The sequence below is a fragment of the Nomascus leucogenys genome, chromosome 3 (genome assembly GCF_006542625.1).
Source record: "Nomascus leucogenys isolate Asia chromosome 3, Asia_NLE_v1, whole genome shotgun sequence".
Classification (NCBI taxonomy): Eukaryota; Metazoa; Chordata; class Mammalia; order Primates; family Hylobatidae; genus Nomascus; species Nomascus leucogenys.
Genome location: NC_044383.1, coordinates 20,237,220 through 20,256,185, shown reverse-complemented (window position 1 = coordinate 20,256,185; position 18,966 = coordinate 20,237,220).

Genomic DNA, 18,966 nt, shown 5'->3' with positions numbered 1-18,966 from the left:
GCACATGGGTGTCGTATCTACTACCCTGGCACTGTTCAAGCTTATAGCGGCCTTGCTGAAATCAAAGTGGTAGAAGAAGGCCCTAGAGGCTGGGTGCCGTGGCTCATGCCTGTAATCCCAACACTTTGGGAGGCCAAGGCGGGTGGATCATGAGGTGAGGAGTTTAAGACCAGCCTGGCCAAGATGGTGAAACCCTGTCTCTACTAAAAATACAAAAATTAGCCGGGTGTGGTGGTGCATGCCTGTAATCCCAGCTACTTGGGAGGCTGAGGCAGAAGAATCACTTGAACCTGGGAGGTGGAGGTTGCAGTGAGCTGAGATTGCACCACTGTACTCCAACCTGGGCAACAGAGTGAGACTCCATCTCAAAAAAAAAAAAAAAAAAAAAGAAGGCATTAGAACGGGGAGTTGGAGAGGCCATCAGTCAACTGCCTTCTCCTCATGCTCCACTAATTTATCTTTGGAAAACTTGACCCTGTCTGAGTTTATCAGCAGCTACTTCTTGGTGCAGCCACTGGAGATTCCCAAGTCGTCATCCTCACTGAGGGGCATAGTAAAATATCTTTTATTTGGAATACCTTGTATGCCCTTACAATCTGTCAGTATGTCAAAGAGACCTGCATTATAGGGCAAGACATGGTTCTCAGGATTTCAGATCACCTCAATGTGCAAGATGACAATATTAAAATGTAGAACCCCCAGTGTATCCCAATAGAATGAAAAGTACCAATGCTTTGAAATCACACAAATTTGGCTTTTAATAACTGTGTGGAAGATCCTTAAGTTTTATTTTCTCTCTGATATAGATATAATCCTTCAAATGGACTTGGCATGAGATTAAAATAAGAAGAAAGAAAGATTAATGGTTAAAAACACAGGCTCTGGAATCAATATCTGGGAGTATATACTCTGCCTACCACATATGTATTTCTTTGGGCAAATGACTCAACCTCTGTCTTCTATTTCCTTTGAAAAGGGACATTAATAATATCTATCTTATAGGATTGTATTGGGGTTTGGAGATGTATGAACACATCAAATCTTTGTTCCTTGATGAAGTTTAACACTAATTGAGAAAAGGACACAGGAGTCAGGCAGATGGATATTAAATCACCACCTTTAGGACTTTCATAAGCGAGGCTGGAGGATGTGCTTGGGTTCATGGCAAGCCAGCAACAGTGAGCTGTGGAATGCTGAAACCAGACGGAGACAGACTATCTTCTCAGACAAGGCAAGTGGAGATTCAAAGCACGCTGCCACTTAGTGGTCCCAGAAGGAGCAGAGCCTGCTGTAGTTAAACTTCAGGAGTAGGACAGAGCTGAATGGAGACTCTCTGCAAGCAGGTCCATCCCAAAGAGAAGCAGAGAAAGGGACAAAGCCACATATACTCTGTTCCTCTCCCCAAATCCTTCATCAATTAAGCCATTCTTCCTGTCTTCGAGGGTATAAGGAGGGGAGGAGGCCCAAGAGTGGTGTGTCAAACCGAGGGCTTTCCCCCTGTATTAGACTGTTTTCACACTGCTGATAAAGACATACCCGAGACTGAGTAATTTATAAAGAAAAAGAGGTTTAATGGACTCACAGTTCCATGTGGCTAGGGAGGCCCCGCAATCATGGTGGAAGGTGAAAGGCACGTCTTACATGGTGGCAGACAAGAGAGAATGAGAGCCAAGTGAAAGGGGTTTCCCCTTATAAAACCACCAGATCTCATGAGACTTATTCAGTACCACAAGAACAGTATGGGGGAACCGCCCCCATGTTTCAACTATCTGCCACTGGGTTCCTCCCACAACATGCGGGAATTATTGGAGCTACAGTTCAAGATGAGATTTGGGTGGGGACACAGCCAAACCATATTACCCCCAAAACACAAGGCGGAAATTATGGTTTCCCTAATAGACCATGGACATTAAATCAAATGCTCACCTGAGAGGACTTTAGCATGGTATAGAGTGCTTTGCAGATACACTGTGAATCTTAGCTCCCTGCCTGAACATTCATGCTCTAAAATTCTTACAAAAGGATTCAAAAAATACTACTACTCAGAAGTAAATTAAGAGCTTGATATATTGCTGGGTCCACCAGTGTCTCATCTTTTTTTATTTCTGCACTTCATCATCTAGAAGAAAAGGGAAAGCACGTTTTTTGAGGAGGTGGACTCCCAGTGCGCTTGAGGACTCTCTGCAGCATGTCAAGCAGATATTGACTTTTGAGCCGCACTAGTGTAGCGCGATCAATGTACACCGTTCCTGGCCCCTGGCTTTTTCCCTTGCAGAGCTGGCTCAGCTGTTAGCCACGGGGCTTCGGAGGGCACTGAGTCATACTGTTCTCCACTGCACAACAATGTCAGTGCCATTGCCGACAGCGCAGAGAACTGTACTAACAGAGCAGAAAGAAGCCCCGTGGGGGTCAAGGAGGGCCACAGCTTCTTCTCCAGCTGGGCCTTTGCCAAGAGCCTCTTCTGGGCTCCTTTTCTTCTGTGGATCATACTTCTCACTGGCATCCTGCAGCCCCCCCTACTTGTGTTCAAGTCTGGAGAAATAGCAGGGAAGGTGATGCCCTGAGCCGTCTGCCTCTGAGGAGCCTCTTGTGTGTGTGTGCATACGTGTGTGTGCATGTGTGCCCATGTATGCATGTGTGCATACGTGTGTGTGCATGCCCCTATGTGCATGTGTGCATACGTGTGTGTGCATGTGTGCCTGTGTGTGTGCATGTGTGCCTGTGTGTGTGCATGTGTGCCTGTGCACTCCTGTGTTAACTTGCTGCTGACTGCCTGACTGGCTCCCTTTCTAATCTATCAAGGCCAACAGCACAGTAGGGAAGAACAGGAGCTCAGGAGCTCAGGAGCCAGATCGTCAAAAGTTAAACTTAATCACTTACTCTCCTTATAGCCTGGAACAAGTGACTCCTTAAGCCTCAATTTCCTCATCTATAAAATAGGAATGATAGCACCTGTCTCTGCAGTGTTTATAATACATAGAGAGCATTTTAGAGGGTGAGGAGGAGGGAGAGGATCAGGAATAATAACTAATGGGTACTAAGCTTAATACCTGGGTGATGAAATAATCTATAGCACAAATCCCCATGACACAAGTTGACTTATGTGACAAACCTGCACTTGTACCCCTTCTCACAATGGCTCTGAATGCTCCCATTTCCACTGTGGATCTGTAGCAATCATAACCAAGCACTGGTTATTTGCAGCTCACAGATTGCAAGGGTTACCATGGTTCTGATAACAGGCCTGCCCTTGCTCCAGTTGAGTTGAGTGCATGTGTAACCAGAAGCTGCTCGTGCCCTAGAATTCATTACCGTGTTTGCACTGAAGCCAGGCCCACCGTTGGCTGCTCTCAGCCAATGAGACACAACAGAGATGCTAAGGCCAGTGTGCTCCTACATTTGGGGGAATGCAGGACTCCTCTGATGGGTAATTTTGGCTGGAGGACTCCCCAGTGGCCTTGCCAAACTTTCCTTAAGCTACAAAGCAATCCAAGATGCTACTGCCCAAACCTCCTTCAGCTGGAACACCTACATGTGGCCTCTCCAAGTGGCCCGGGCTTCCACACAGCATAGTAGGCTCCCACAATAAACATCTTGAGAGAGAACCAGGCAGACACTGTATCCGCTGATATGACCTAATCTGGGAAGCCACACAGCATCACTCCAAAACACATTCTATTCATTGCAAACAAGTCACTAAAGCCTGCCCATATTCAGGGGAAGGAGAATTGGACTCTACTTCCTCATGGGGGATGTCTCCAAGAATGTGTGGACATGTTTGAACTCACACAGGGAGTGTTGTTTGCCCTTTTCAGAAGTCTTCTGGTTCAAACTTGCGGGGTGGGGATGGGCTTCCTTAGGTTCAATATTCGTATGCTGAGATTCTTTTATAAAGGGTGTGGAGGTACAATGAACTCTGAGTAGCTTCGTGGTCATCACAGATTGTCTTGTTACTAGCTTGCTTGTCCCTTGCATGCTGTTGATGGGTTTGTATTCCTGACACTGAGAACAACAGCCACACGGTCAGTTGGTGGAAGACGTAGGACTTGAACAATCGTCGCCTCACTCTCATTCTGGGTCTTTTTCCATAGCGCTGGGATGAACTGAGTTCTATGCTTCTCCCATCATTTCAGCTTTCCAGAAAACCCGACTAATGAGAAAGCCAGGGACCAGATGCCTGCCTGCTCTAGGCATTGAGACTGATCATGTCAAATGCCACTGAATTTTCCTCTTCACTGTTAAAGCTGGAAGTTTCTTACTGCCAACCATGTATGTATGTATTTAAAAAAACTCACAGCTGGTCCTTTGTTGCTGTCTGTTTTCATTGTGCCTTTCCTCTCCTCCAGGTCACGCATGAAGATGTTTTTCAAAAAAGCAAGTTAAGAAAGTGAAATTAAATCACTGACATCTGCCACTCAGTCTCACTCAGCGGCCTTGTTCCCTGCATTCTTGTGGGCAGAATTTAGGACTTCATTATTATTAGTTCTTACTATTTCTCCTTTTGGGAGGATGGGCGGGAGGCCAGTAATGAAAAGAAATACAGACAACTCAGTTATTCCGGTACAAGTTTCACTTCCTGAGGGTGGTGGTAACTATTTTAATTTTTTACTTGATGAAACAAAAACAAGGGAATTACTAAAGCAAAACACATTGATGAAATAAAGACTCTGTATTACTTTATAAAAGTAAAGAAAAACTCTGAGGACAGAATTCTTTATCAATAAAATTAAACAGAGTTAGCAGTTATATTTTTACACCTTCTCTTAAAAGACAACATCTTGACAAACCGGGTGTGAAATAACATTTAATTTCACAACTGGGGGCACTTGAATTCCATTTTTGTGGCAGTGCTATTGTTACACAATCAAAGGTCGAGTCTTAGAACATGTGTGGATGTCATTCCAGGGTAAGAGAAGAGAAAATTGTTATTGTTTTTCAGTTAAGACAATAACTTACATTATGTACATTATGCTAAGCAGGCAACAACTGCTACACACAAGCTCATAGCACATCTCCCGAAAAGCTGGCGATTAGGATTCGGGAGTCTTATACCGTTTTCAGTATGGATGCCAGGCTGGTGCTGAGCTGTCTGTTGTCTGGGATAGGTATTCCTTTTCACCATTAGAAGTTTCATATGCTATTGCGTATGTGGTTGCAGCTGTACAAGGAAGGTCACTACCGTTCTTTCATTGGCTTCTCGGAGTCGTCCTATCATATTCTAGTTCAAGTTCTTGCTAATTCAAGCCCACGTTTCCAGTCACACCAGTGTGCCGGTGCCTCCACACTGTTCCCCTGGGCTGAGATCTCAGGTATCAGGAGATGCTCTTTAAAAATACAAAGCAGAACCTGGGGAGGGGGGGTGTTTAGTATGTATGTCTCTTTTCTCCAAGCTCCACAGGTGTTTCTGGGCCACTCTCTAGGTTAAGAACTCTGAGTGGACGTTGGTGGAAAGATGATGAAAGAAATAGACTTGGAGAGTCTCAGCATCTTCAGGGGTAATGAAGTCCATTCCCCTCATTTTCCTCTGGAGGGGCTGAGTGAGTTTCCATGGGAAACACAGCAGATAGGTGGCAGAGCTGAGGCCAGAACCCAGGTTCGCAGGCCTCTGGACCTGGCCTCATCCCTGTGCCTGGTCTGTGTTTGTGGCTAGAATCTTGTCGGGCCAGTTCTGTTGTGCTGAGGCCTGGAGTGGGAAGGAAGGCTGTGCTCCCCTAGGCTTGTAGGCAGAAAGTGGAAGAAGAAACACGAAGAAATGAAAGAAACCAGAGAATCCCACTGTCTCACACAGTTTCTTATCCCCGGGATGAGTTAGAAACAGCAAGTTACTGACACTCAAGTCAGAACCGAAAAGTTGTGGCGATTGCTTGGAGATTCTGTCTTGAGATTTATTATTCTGTAAGATGGTGAGCAGCTGCCTGGGCTGCTGGTCTGAGCCCTGGGCTCATGGAAACGCCTAAGGAAGAGGGAAGCTTTTAGAGTAAAGCCTTGTCTTTGGAAAACATAAAAATGAGCAGCCGACCACCCTGGGGGCCTCGGTTTGCTACCCTTCACATGAAAGGTTGTCCTTTCTCACTGCGTATGACAGCAGATCGGCCTTTCCAGCCAGTTCCGTGTGCTTTGTTTTAAAGATTTAAAAACAGAATTATAAGGCCTTATAAAGCTGTGATGAGACATGGCTCTACCTTGTACATTCACATCGTGTAAAAGAAAGGGAGGCTGTGTTGAGTTGTGTCTGAACGTACAAAATAACTGCCTAAAATGAGCTTTAAACGCCCTGTGGATAAAGCTCACACTCTGACGCATGACATTCAAGGCTCCTTTTGGGAAACCTCTGCAGACTCTCAGCCACAGCTTCCTCCAGAGCCTCTGTTCTGATGCGCCCAGCTTGGCTGACTCCCTCATGTCATAGGGCCTTCACTTGCCTGGAGGTCCCCCTGCTAGGATGCCTGTCTCCTGCCTGCTTCAGCGGCTTAACTCCTACCTATTCTTCAGGACTCAATTTAGGGCTTCTCTGCCAATGCCCTTCTTCCATCTAGGGATGAAAAGGACAAGGGGGAATCCAGAAATTCCCAGACTTGTAAGGTTAAAGGATATAGCTCTAGCCAGTAAAACATTTTCAGATGAAGACACAGCCCTAGAACAAACACCGAAAGGAGAGCTTGGTCATCATCTATTGGTTGTGAACTCTGATTAGTTCCAAGTTCCCCCCTTTAAATCCTTGCATTTGCACAATTATTTCAAGTTAAAGAATCCTAAGGTGGACCCGCCAAGGCACAATAAGTTGAAAGCACCTGTAATTAAATCTATAGAAGGAGGGGTCTGGAAAAAAAAAAGTGTGGGTGTTGCTGTTGGCCCATGGAGCTTCCTGAAGTCAAATTGATTAAAAAACAGTAACAAAAACCAAAGTTTCTGAGAGATCTGTATTGCACAAAGTGCTGCCAGCCTGGAATAAAAGACACTGATTATTTCAAGACAAAAAGCAACCCTTGGGCCTCCAGTTTTTATGGGCTTGAAGAAGCTGAGAAAGCTGCCCAGCCACCAAGACAGGCATATTCTCCAGTGTAGGATCATGGGAAAGGAAGGGCTTCCCAGCATGGAATCAACCATCAGGAGCCAGGGAGAACCACGATGGGGCAACTACTCCCGGCAAGCATAATACAGGTGCAGTCACGAAGCATTCCTGACCCTCAGTGTGGGGCCTCTCAATGATTGCTGAGAGTAATTTCAGAATTGCAGTGAACTATTGTATTAGGGTGCTCCAGAGAAACAGAACCAACAGGATACGTTTGTTTGTTTACAGGAACTGGCTTACAAGATTGTAGAGTTGGCAAATCTAACGTTGGGCAGGGTAGGCTGTCTGGCTGAAGACCCAGGGAAGAGCTGCGGTTCAAGTCCAAAGGCAGGCTGCAGGCAGCATTTCTTCCTGGCTTAGGTGAAGTCAGTATGTGTGCAATTAAGGCCTTAACCTGATTAGATGAGGCCCACCCATATTATGAAAGATAATCTACTTTGCCCAAAGTCCACTAGTTTAAATATTAATCTCTCCCAAAAAATACCTTCACAGAAATGTCCAGAATAGTGTTTGGCCAAACAGATCTAGGCACTGTGCCCCAGCCACATTGATGCATCAAATTAACCATCGCAGCCGCTGAGCGCTGCATGTCTCCCATTGTTCCCCTTCTGACTGGAGGTGTTTGCTGCAGCTATTTTGTCCTTGAATTGTGTGTGGGTGGGGAGTGAGTGTTAATAACTTGTCTTTAGTTCATAGGTCTCTAAAATAAGAGGAGTCACATCCAAATCTGGTATATCATGAGATGCTTGGCTTTAAGCCTGATGCTGTGATTGAATGAGACTTTGGAGTGTTTTTGGAAGGGGAGGTAGACATCATTTTCTGGTAGGAGGAAGGTCAATATTTGTGACCAAGAGGGCAGACTGGTAAATCAGAAAGATGGTACCCAACTTTATTCACTCTCTCCCACTCTCTACATTGTACGTTTCTGTCTCATTGTCCTTGGTCTTGGCCATTGGACTTGTTTTGGCCAATGAATGTGAGCAGAAGTGACTGTGTGTTAGTTCTATGCAGAGCCTTTTGAAGGCATCACACATTTCCACTTGTCTTCTCCAGAATTTGCTCTTTTCTACGAGGACATGAGGCTCCTTCAGCCTAGGAAGGAGAAGAGAAATGAGAGGACACAAGTTGCTGAGCCAAGCTAATCGCAGCAAAGCCCAGCTGAGCTCAGCAGAGCCACAGCTAATCAACAGCCCTCACTGTTCCTGAGCAAGAAATAAATGTCATTGAAATCATTGAGATAGTGGGAATGTTTGTTACTATAGCAAAATCTGGCACATACAATCAACATAGCCTTCTAATCCAAATAATCCAGGGCAGGTGAACAATGCCTCCTTTCCAAATGGGAAGGTTTTAAATTAGAATTACACAGATACTCTCTTGGTTCCTTTCCCTGTCCTGTCCTTATTGAAAGAACAGGCTGTGTGAGCACAGTGGCTCACACCTGTAATCCCAACACTTTGGGAGGCTGAGGTAGGAGGATTGCTTGAGCCCAGGAGTTGGAGACCAGCCTGAGCAACATAGGGAGATCCCCCCACCCCACACCATCTCTACAAATAATAAAAAAATGAGCCAGAAGTGGTGGCATGCACCTGTGATCCCAGCTACTTGGGAGGCTGAGGTGGGAGGATTGCCTGTGTCCTGGAGGTGGAGGCTACAGAGAGCCGTGATTGTGCCACTGCACTCCAGCCTGGGTGACAGAGCAAGCCTCTGTCTGAAAACAAAAAAATAGACAAAAGATATTTTAAAAACATATTAAGGGCTTAGATATTCTTCTTACAGAATTTTGGATGCCATCTTGAACTCTGAAAATTCAACACAGATGGCTCAAGGCTGTTGGTATTGGGGAATGGATGCAGTCCGTGGTCACCAAGCTGCTAAGGACTCTCCAAGCAGTACCTTGAATGAATTTCCCAAATTAAATGAATGTTGTTAAAGCATTAGGTGACTCACAAAGACCTGTGTGGAGAAGGTCTTCTCTATTTTCTGTTAGGCTTACTGACTCCTCTTTCAGTTAGTGTTCGGGCTTAATAAAAAAGAAAATTTGGGGTTTCTTAACAGCATCAACAAATTCCAAAAGCCATCTTCAATTAAAAATAAAACTTAAGAAAGCACAACCTTTGCCTAAATCACTTAGGTAACTTGTTTTCTGGAAATGATAGACAGTCTTAAATCCCATTCATTTTTTCCTATTCTTTTTCCCAGTTCTTTGCTTAGTTTGGACTTGGAAACTAAACTAGTCATTTTCGATTCTGGTTCCCAAGCCCAATTCCTCCATAATTGAGCTTAAGTTTCCCAGCTCTGTGGGAGGATATAAAATTATTTTTGCTATTATAACTTGGGTTGAGTTTTTTTTTTTTAATAAGAACATTCATTCTGAGTAATAAAAGACTCCAATTCAGTAAACGCAAGCAGTGACCTTGCATGAACAGTCATGATGCTGGATCTTATACAACTGATCTGGATATTTTAAGAGCAGGGCAGGCCAATGAGTTTTTATGCAAAAGGTTAGAGAACTAGGTTAGAGGAAAAAAAGTCTCCGTCTCATCACTGTGACTCATCCTCCCCCCGGGAATGGCAGAATGACTCAGACTTTCAAGTAGGTGACAATGCTTATAGAAAAATGTGACCTAGCGGTTTTCATCAGGACTTCTCAGTTGGCTGGTTGTCACCCTTTTGATTGTCCTGAGTCCCTGAGGAAATTTGGGTATTTTGGGAGGGTATTTTGGGCCTTTTCACAGAAAGGTCCAAAGGACCCTGCTGACAGTTCACAAGAAACCCTCTGAATGTCTAGATTCCAACCTTGACACTCACAAAGCCTGCAGTAAAAAGAGTTGAAGCAAATTTCTGATTAAGCCACCAGGGGAAATCAAGCCCCAAGCCTGTATTTCCAAGCCCACAAGGCCTGCTTGGAACAGCACCTCACTCATGTCCAGAATCAGAGTCAGTCTTAAGCTGAGGTCGGCTGGCTCCAAGCACACAGCCAGATTCCCAGGCCCATGGCTGTAGCCTTTGTCTCTGTTTCATCTGTCTGGAAACAGGAGCCATTGATTTGCAGAAAGGGGCCACCAGGAGGCTGGGGTTCAGTACCAGCTTTGCCTGGGCCAGCTGGGTCACTTCAGGCTGATTTCTTTTTTGGTTTATGTTTTTCATCAGCTGAATGGGGATGATCCTATCAGCCTCCTTTGTTGAGTTACAGTCAGAATCAGTAAGATAATGTGCTTGGAGCCTTTGGAATGCCACGGAACACAAAGGCACTGAGAATTTCAGCTATTATGTTATCGATGAGAGGCCCCGCTGTTAGGCCTGCTGATGGCTTTCAGGCAATTTCTGTGTCTACACAAGCATGCTCAAAGAGTTTACAGATGGAAGAAACCAAAACTGGAATTAGATTTGGTAGACACACACATGCCCACAGTATGTTCCCTGAAAAAGACAATTTGGACATTCTCAAGGTGACATGCTCCTTGCTCCGTAGTTGAGGCTGGGATGCTTTCTCAGTCTCTATCCCCTGCTCCTCTTCCTCTTCTGCCTTAAACATGGCAGAGCCAGTGTTTCAGTCCTCTCTTGCTCTCTGTCATTTCAGCTGCAGGCTTCTCTTGTCACCTCTCCGAGATGAATTTCGGCTCCCTCTCTCACTGGCCAGGTATAATGAAAATGTTGCTCAAATCAAACTGGGCCTTGTTTCATGACACTTAAAGCTGGTTTGGCACATTCAAAAGGAGGAAAGTTTTGAATCCAAAGACCTCAAAGAGTAAAATATTGCAGATGAGTTTATTTTTTATTTTTTTATTTTTTATTTTTTTTATTAAGGGGCAGCAAGGGGCACCTACATTAAATCTTAAAAATATGCCCCTTGCTCTTTATAAAAACCCCACCCTTGCTCCACTGGCTGCTCCCTAAGTTGACCAAGCTCTCTCTCTCTTACTGCTGTCCATTCACCCAGCTCCATTATGTAAACCAACTTATTTTCCTGTGTCTTCTCCTATTTCCATACCTACTTCTTATCTAGGTAAAGAAATGGTGCTAGCAGGGGGGATCCCTGTGGTGGGCATGGACTGAGGCTTGGGAATGTTGGGAGAAGATCATTTCATTTGACTAGGCATACACAACCCTAGGTCACCTCTACTCTCCTCTCTACCTCCTAGCAGGGGAGGGACTTGGTGGCAGTGTGAGTTCATTATTTGATCTGTGAATCATGACACTGAGATGATGAGCCCTAGGCTAAGAGTATGACATGGGTGGGGGTCAGTCAATTTTGCTTGTCCCAGGACCACAGCCTGCACCCTCCCACCTTCCTCTCCCCCTTCCGGGACTCTGCTATTCTGTAAATCAGCCATAGCAAGGGTCCCAAGGACCAATGGACACGTGCATTTGGTGCTCAAAGTAAGACACAGGTGCTGCTCCTCTTTGTCAATCAGCACAAACCCCCACAATAATTGTACTTGACATTGGGTAATACCTTCCAATTGGATACAGTTTAGAATTTTCAAAGCATTTTTATAGGCATAGTTTCTTTGATTCTCCAACAGCTTCCTGAAGTAGTCACATCTTTCAATCATTCAACAAATACTTGCTGAAAGCTCTGTTGAGGGTGATTGAGAGGTTCCTGGGACATGGAGCTTTCAATTTTAAAACCAGGTCAGTCCCAGGCAAACCGTGACAAGTTGCTCACCCTTCTGCCATTCTAGTTGCAGGACCCCCAAAGCTGAACAGGACGTAAGTGGTCCCAGCCCATGTGGCAGCTGCACACTGATTATTTCCATGCATTTTATTTTCTGCTGGGTATTGAACTGAGCTGTTACAATCTGAAATTCTGAAAATGTTAAGTCTTGATCTCTATTCTTCAGGTTTCTGATTCATTCATTAGGCCCAGAGCTAGTTTCTGGGTAGGAAAAGACAGAAAGGTGAATGAAGTATTCTCCTGGCTTTTAAAGAGTGTATGTTCTGGTGGGAGTGAGAAGATTTAGGAAAACAATTACCAGCTGGGGCTTCTGGGGTCTATGTCTTTAAGGTACCCCAGTTCTCTCCCTTTTTGCCTCCTCTTTTGATGTCTCTGCTGCCTCCTGCACATCCTGTCCATGCATCCTCACCTTCCTTCTCTGACATTTCTTCCTCCCATGGTGACCTACTCCACTTCAATGTCTTCAATTATTACCTCTATATGGATGCCATCAATTAGAACTGGGATTAATATAAACAGATTGATTGCCAATTATGTACATTCACTGAGAAACACGCTGATCTCAAATAGGCATCCCAGGAAATTCTACCTGGGAGAGGTAATATGGTGACCAAGAGATAAGAGTTTCTGTCCAGTTGTCAGGAATGTCATTTAATTACTTTTCTGGGACAGATGAGCTTGGAATGAGTTTGGGCAGCAGAAGCCAGATTCCGTTGAGTCACAGGCTTCCTCTAAAAGTCAACCACTCTTCCTATACATTTCAGAACAACCAGGGACCTTGCTAATTGAATAGTGTCCCATTATGTGACCAGATCATGCATTTCCAGGAAGGACAAAATAATCTAATTTGTGTTGAAATGTCAGCCCAAGCTGCAGATACTCTTTTGGTATGAGCTGTAGCATTTTCTTTGGCTATTGTCAACAGTGTTGTTGCTTAAGTCAGAAAGCTATCTGAGGCATTTAGCATGGGTGCTCATCTGCTTGAAGAAGTACCACTCTCAGCTCGTTGCTTTTCTGAGTCATGCTTTCTGGTTTTCCCTGGCATAGTTGGCTGGGAGTACTGAGGGGGTAGATTAATCTCTCCCTGAACTAGATGAAAAGCCTCATAGAAAGAGTGACCTTTGTCACTTCTTATTTAGAGTGTGGTTGTCGTCTCCTAAAATGCTGTGTCCGGTTGTTTGGACTCTTCATTCATTCTCCCATGAACATCTGTACAGTGGTTACTATGTTCCAAGCATCCCCTGGGTACTGAGAAAACAGCAGAGAACAGGACAGTCTGAGAAGGTGGCATCTGAGTTGACAGCCATGTGATACAAGGGGGCAGACATGCAAAGATCTGGGTGAAGAACCTTATAGCCACAGCGACGGCAAGTACAGGCACCCTTAAGAGGGAAGGAGCTTAGTTTGTTTGAGGATCAAAGGGAAGAACAAAGTAAGCCTAGGGGTGGAGGATGTGATGATAAGGACAAGAGAGGGAGATAGGAGCCAGATGACATTGGGCCTTCAGATTCCAAATGCAGTGACAAGGAAGGAACTGGAAGTTTTCTAAGTAGAATGAAGAGACTGATCTGATTTTTTTTTTTTTTTTTTTGGAGACAGAGTTTTGCTCTTGTTACCCAGGCTGGAGTGCAATGGTGCGATGTCGGCTCACTGCAACCTCCGCCTCCCAGATTCAAGTGATTCTCCTTCCTCAGCCTCCTGAGTAGCTGGGACTACAGGTACACACCACCATGCCCAGCTAATCTTTTTGTATATATATATATATATATATATATATATATATATATATGTATATTTTTTAGCAGAGATGGGATTTCTCCATGTTGGTCAGGCTGATCTCGAACTTCTAACCTCAGGTGATCTGCCCACCTCGGCCTCCCAAAGTGCTGGGATTACAGGTGTGAGCTGCTGCACCTGGCCTGACTGATGTGATTTTTAAAGAATCACTGTGGCTGCCTTATAGAAAAATGGGTTTTAAGGAAGCAAAAGTAGATTAATCAAGAAAAATACTGCAAAATTCTAGGGAAAAATGATGGTGGACAAGGGTGGTGGCAGTGGAATAGGAGAAAAGTTGATAGATTCAACGTATATTTGGGAAGTGGCATTTGCTCATGGGTGGGTTTGTTTTTGGGTAGGCGGGTAGGTGGAAGGAGAAGAATTCAGGATGAGACACAGGCTTTGGCTTGAGAAAAAGGCTTGAGAAAAAAGATAGTGTTGCCATTGACAGAGATGTGGAGGACCATATGGAAATCTCATGTGTCGATCACATGTCTCCAGGTGCTGTTGCCATTCTTCAGTAAACTTCTTTTCCTGGGCCAATGATACATGATCCTTTTGGTTTCATGTATGTCTTAGTCTGTTTTGTGCTGCTATAACAGAATACCTGAGACTGGGTAATTTATAGTGAATGGAATTTATTGGCTTATGGTTCTGAGGGCTGGGAAGTCCAATATGAAGGTGCCAGCATCTGGCAAGGGCCTTCTTGCTGCATCATCCCAGGGCAGAAAGCAACAGGGTGAGAGAGAGAGCAAGAGGGGGCTCACCCTTTTATAATGACACTAATCCCACTCATGAGGGTGGAGTCCTTATGGCCCAGTCACCTCCTACAGGTCTCACCTCTTAATAACATACTTAGCATCTACTACATACAAAATAAACAGAAAATTGCCCAAGATTTCACTTTTCAAGTGCTGTTTCATTTTCATAATCACTGACAATAAAAATAGTGATGATAACCAGTCCTTTTTTTTTTTTAATTTTTGAGACAGAATCTTGCTCTGTCACCCAGACTGGAATGCAGTGGCATGATCATGGCTCACTGCAGCCTCGACCTCCCAGGCTCAAGCTGTCCTCCTGCCTAAGCCCCCAAGTAGCTGGGACTACAGGCATTTACCACCACTCTTGGCTATCTTTTTGTATTTTTTGTAGAGACGAGTTTTGCTATGTTGCTCAGGATGGTCTCAAACTCATGAACTCAAGTGATCTGACTGCCTTGGCCTCCCATAATGCTGAGATTACAGGTGTGAGTCACTGTGCCTAGCTGACAGCCAGTCTTTAGTGAGTGTTTGCTAAGTGCCAGACATGGTTCTAAGTGCTTTACTTATATTATTTTGTTTACTGTTCACATAACCTTGGAGGTAAAATGGGTATTTTACTGTACTTTTAAACGAAGAAGCTGAGGCTTACAGGGTAAAATAATTGCTCAAGGTCACACAGCAAGGAAGTAGCAAAGCCTAGATTTAAACCAAAGTCCTTTGATCTCTGGCCTGTGCCCTAAGCCCCTAGTTCCCTCGTTCCTCTTGGGGCATTGGCTAAGATGTTACTCCAGCCTCAGAGCTGGGCCAGGTGTGCCAGCACAGAGCTGGATGGAGCACCTACCCACAGGTAGCCAGGTACACCTACACCTGGTGATAATGCTCAGCCTCCCATGAACTGAACATGCTACGAGTGCTGCAGGGACAAGGAGAAATCATTATGGACTCAGGCTGCTGAGAAGGCCTCCTGTTGGAAATGGGGTAGTAACTCCCACTCCATGAGATAATTTGGAAATAATCTGGAGGCATTTTTGTTTGACACAGTCACTGACATTCATTCAGAGAACAGGAGGAGAATAAAGCGTCAGGAATAATAAAGATTCAGGCATGCATACATGAACTATCCCACCAAAAATGCCAAGAGGGCCATTGAGACCACGGGCAACTAGATGAGTCTCTGAACTCTAGACATTGAATACAAAGCACTTCTCTTTGAAGAAGCCAGAAAATATTGATGGTTGTCGACTGTGTTCATGAAGCCCTGATTTAGGATTTGGATTGAAAATCTACATTTGCAACTCCAGAGATCTTATAAAACCTTGGATAAACCATTTGGATATCTGTTGGGGCTCAGATTTTTTTTCCCTTTCCTTCAGTTTTTTGTTTTTTCTGGTGGGGAGCAGTAAGACAAGTACTTAACTGGGAAGCTACAGCTGGCATTGCTGGTATTACAATCCACTTGAGAGCCCTTAATGAAGAATATCTGATTATATAAGGAAACTAGAATCTGTTTGTTTTCTTTTCATTTAATTTGATGTTTTAATGATGCTGCCAGTTATTTGAAATATTCTATTTCAATATATGCTTTATTTATTATACTTTTACCCTGAGGCATGCTGGCAGAGGGTGACATGTTTAAAAGTCTGCCCTCAAATAATAAATTTCCACTGGAAACTGGAGCAGAAAAGTTTTATATTAGAAATGCTTTAGAATCTTTTTAAAAAATTAGTCCAAACTGGATTCCAGAGATAAACATAAGATGACTTTTAATTTTTTGCAAAAAAAATTAACTCAATTTTAGATTTTAAAAATATACTAAAATCCAACTAGAAACAGAATAATGTTTTGGGTCAGATAAACAGAGACATTGGGTTTTAGTTCTAGTTGTTAGTAAGCAGAAAATTAACAAATAAATCTTTGAAGGCAGTGGCATAACTGGTTTTATCTTCCTTCTTCTCCCTACTTTTATTTCAAATCAATAGGTACGATTTGTATACTTGCCTACCTCTTTATACACTGTCTCCTAGTCTGAGTTGCAAGCCCCCTAATCACAAAGACTTTATCTATTTGTTTTTTCTCTCCTATATTCTCAGCACTCAAATAGACCCTGGCGCACAATAGTTGCTCAATAAATGTTTACTCAGTGTGGTGGGCAGAAGAATGGCTCCCCAAAATATTCACATCTTAATCCCTGGAAATTGTGAATATGTTATGTTACATGGCAAAGGGGAAGTAAGGTTCCAGAAGGAGTTAAATTTGCTAATCAACTGACTTTCAAATAGGCAGGTTATCTAGTTGGGCCCAATGTAATCACAAGGGTCCCTAAGAGTGGAAGAGGTGGGGGCATTAGAGAAAGTTAGAGTGATGGGATGTGAGAACTCATACAGCACTTCCAGCTGGCTTTGAAGACAGAAAAAGGTCATCCCAAGCAAGGAATGTGAGTGGCCTCTAGAAGGCAGAAAAGGCCAGGAAACGGATCCTCTCTTCGAGCTCCCAGAAAAAAACCCATAGTGCTGTTTACGCCCTGATTTTAGCCTAGTGAGATCGTGTTAAACTACTTGCCTACAAAAGTGTAAGATAATAAATTTGTGTGGTTTAAAGCAACTGAGTTTGTGGTAAACTGTGCCAGCAGCACACCTGGTGAAGGAATCCCAGTCCCACCTGTTATTCACATGTGTGATAAACATTTATTGAAAGATCTATTCATCTCCAGGTTCCATGGCAGGCACTGGGCTGATCAATGCTCTTCCCCACCCCAGGGCCTTTGCTCCTACCATTTCCTCTGTCTGGAACTCTGCTTCCATTTCCTAGCTTAACCGTCTCCTCCAGACTAGGGAATGTATTTAAGTCCTCTCACTTTCAGAAACTTCTCCTTGGAAGCACTTACACCAATTGTGATATTTGCCTTTTTCCTGTGAAAGAGAATACAGACACAGAAAATTATATATAAAATGTAGCTTTGTGAATTATTTTAAGGTGAAAACATTGACACAACTGCTTAGGTCAAGAAGTAGAATTTTGCCAGTCAACCCCGAAGCTTTCTGTAGGAGACTTTTAGCCTCCCACTAAAAGTCACAACTCTCTGACTCTCATGTTATTTTCTTGCTTGTTTCATTATCTTCCTCCTTCCTCATTTTATTACCTGAGTGTGCATCCCTAGATCCCCTAATTTAGTTTTCTCTCTTTAAGAATGTGTTTTAAGTTTGTGTCAAGCTACAGATTCCTCCTCTGTCTCCTTTCTCCTTCCTTGCAATTTATTTGTGAAAAAGAGATTGTCCTTGCAGTGGAGTTTCCAACAGTCTAGTTTTTGCTGATCGCGTCCCCTAGGTGTAATTTAACATGTTCCTCTATCTTTCATGTCTCCTATAAATTGGCTCTAAAGTTGGCTCTAAAGGTTTGATTGGATTAAGGTTCAGTTTTTGTTTTTATCTTTGGGCAAGACTGCTTCATAGAAGGTGGTGTGTTCCTCCATCCAGAGGCTTATAATCTGGTTGTCTTTCTCTTTGATGTTAGCAGTTGTTTATCTCAACTTCTAGATTGATTGATTCATTATAAGGATTGCAAACTGGTGACATTCTAATTTATTTTCTTTCTTTGTTTATTAGCTAGAATATTTCTAAAAAGAGATACTTTCTATCAACTTCTGTTTAGTTACTCAAGGATACCGTTTGTTTTAGAAAGCCAGGATAAATGCTTGATTCTTTCTCTTTATTCATCATGCATCAAATTAATGATTGGATTCCCTAACTTCCTGTGATTGTTTAATGCCTTCCTCTTCTGTAACATGTACCCCGCAACCCTCACAAGGGCAGGACCTGAGTTGATCCTAGAGCCATTTACAGGCCTGTGACGTATTAGACACTTGTTTGTATTTATGGAATGAATGGGTGAGCGAGTGGAGTATCTTCTCTGTTCTTTCCTTTGTCTTCCATTTCCTGGCCCCTCAATTTATCATACATTCTCCTTTAGCTCCATATAGCTAAACCATGGATTAAAATGATTTGGATCAAAAACATAAAATTAGCAAGGAAATACCCTCAGAGGCATGAAAAGTAGCTGCTCTACAGTGGCTCTGACACAAACATACTAATTCAGAGCATTTAATATGGATACCTTGTAAGAGACCCAGATGGGTTTTTAAACAATATCTACTTAAATTTTTGCTAGTCTTCTAAGTGATGCACCTTAGGGGTCTTTCTAATGCGATCCCTAAGAAGATACAGCATTAGTATGACTAAGAATTAACTAATAATATGGAGTCTGCTTTCTGAATGGTTCAAAGTGATTCCACATTGGCTCTTTCCTTTGTCCTTGAAAATACCCCTGTGAGGGGCCCAGGCTATGAAGTATGCAGAGAGGGACAAGAATGACTATTTGCTGTTTAAAACAGGCCTAGGGAGGGTAAGAGACTCACGAGTTCCTCATGGGGGATACACTTAGGGCTAGATATTTGTCTATATAGTGGGTTATGTTCTAAGTAATGCTGGAATTTGGAGCTAGAATGAGCCTTAGAGATTATCTAATAGCATCATATGTATGTTACATATTGTCACAATAATGCTGTCTGACAAACAGCCACAAAAGTTTAGTGGCACACAATAACAAGCATTTATTGCTCCTGTGTTTGGGGTCAGCAGCACTGCTGATCTTGGCTGAACTCATTTATGTATCTGGGGCTC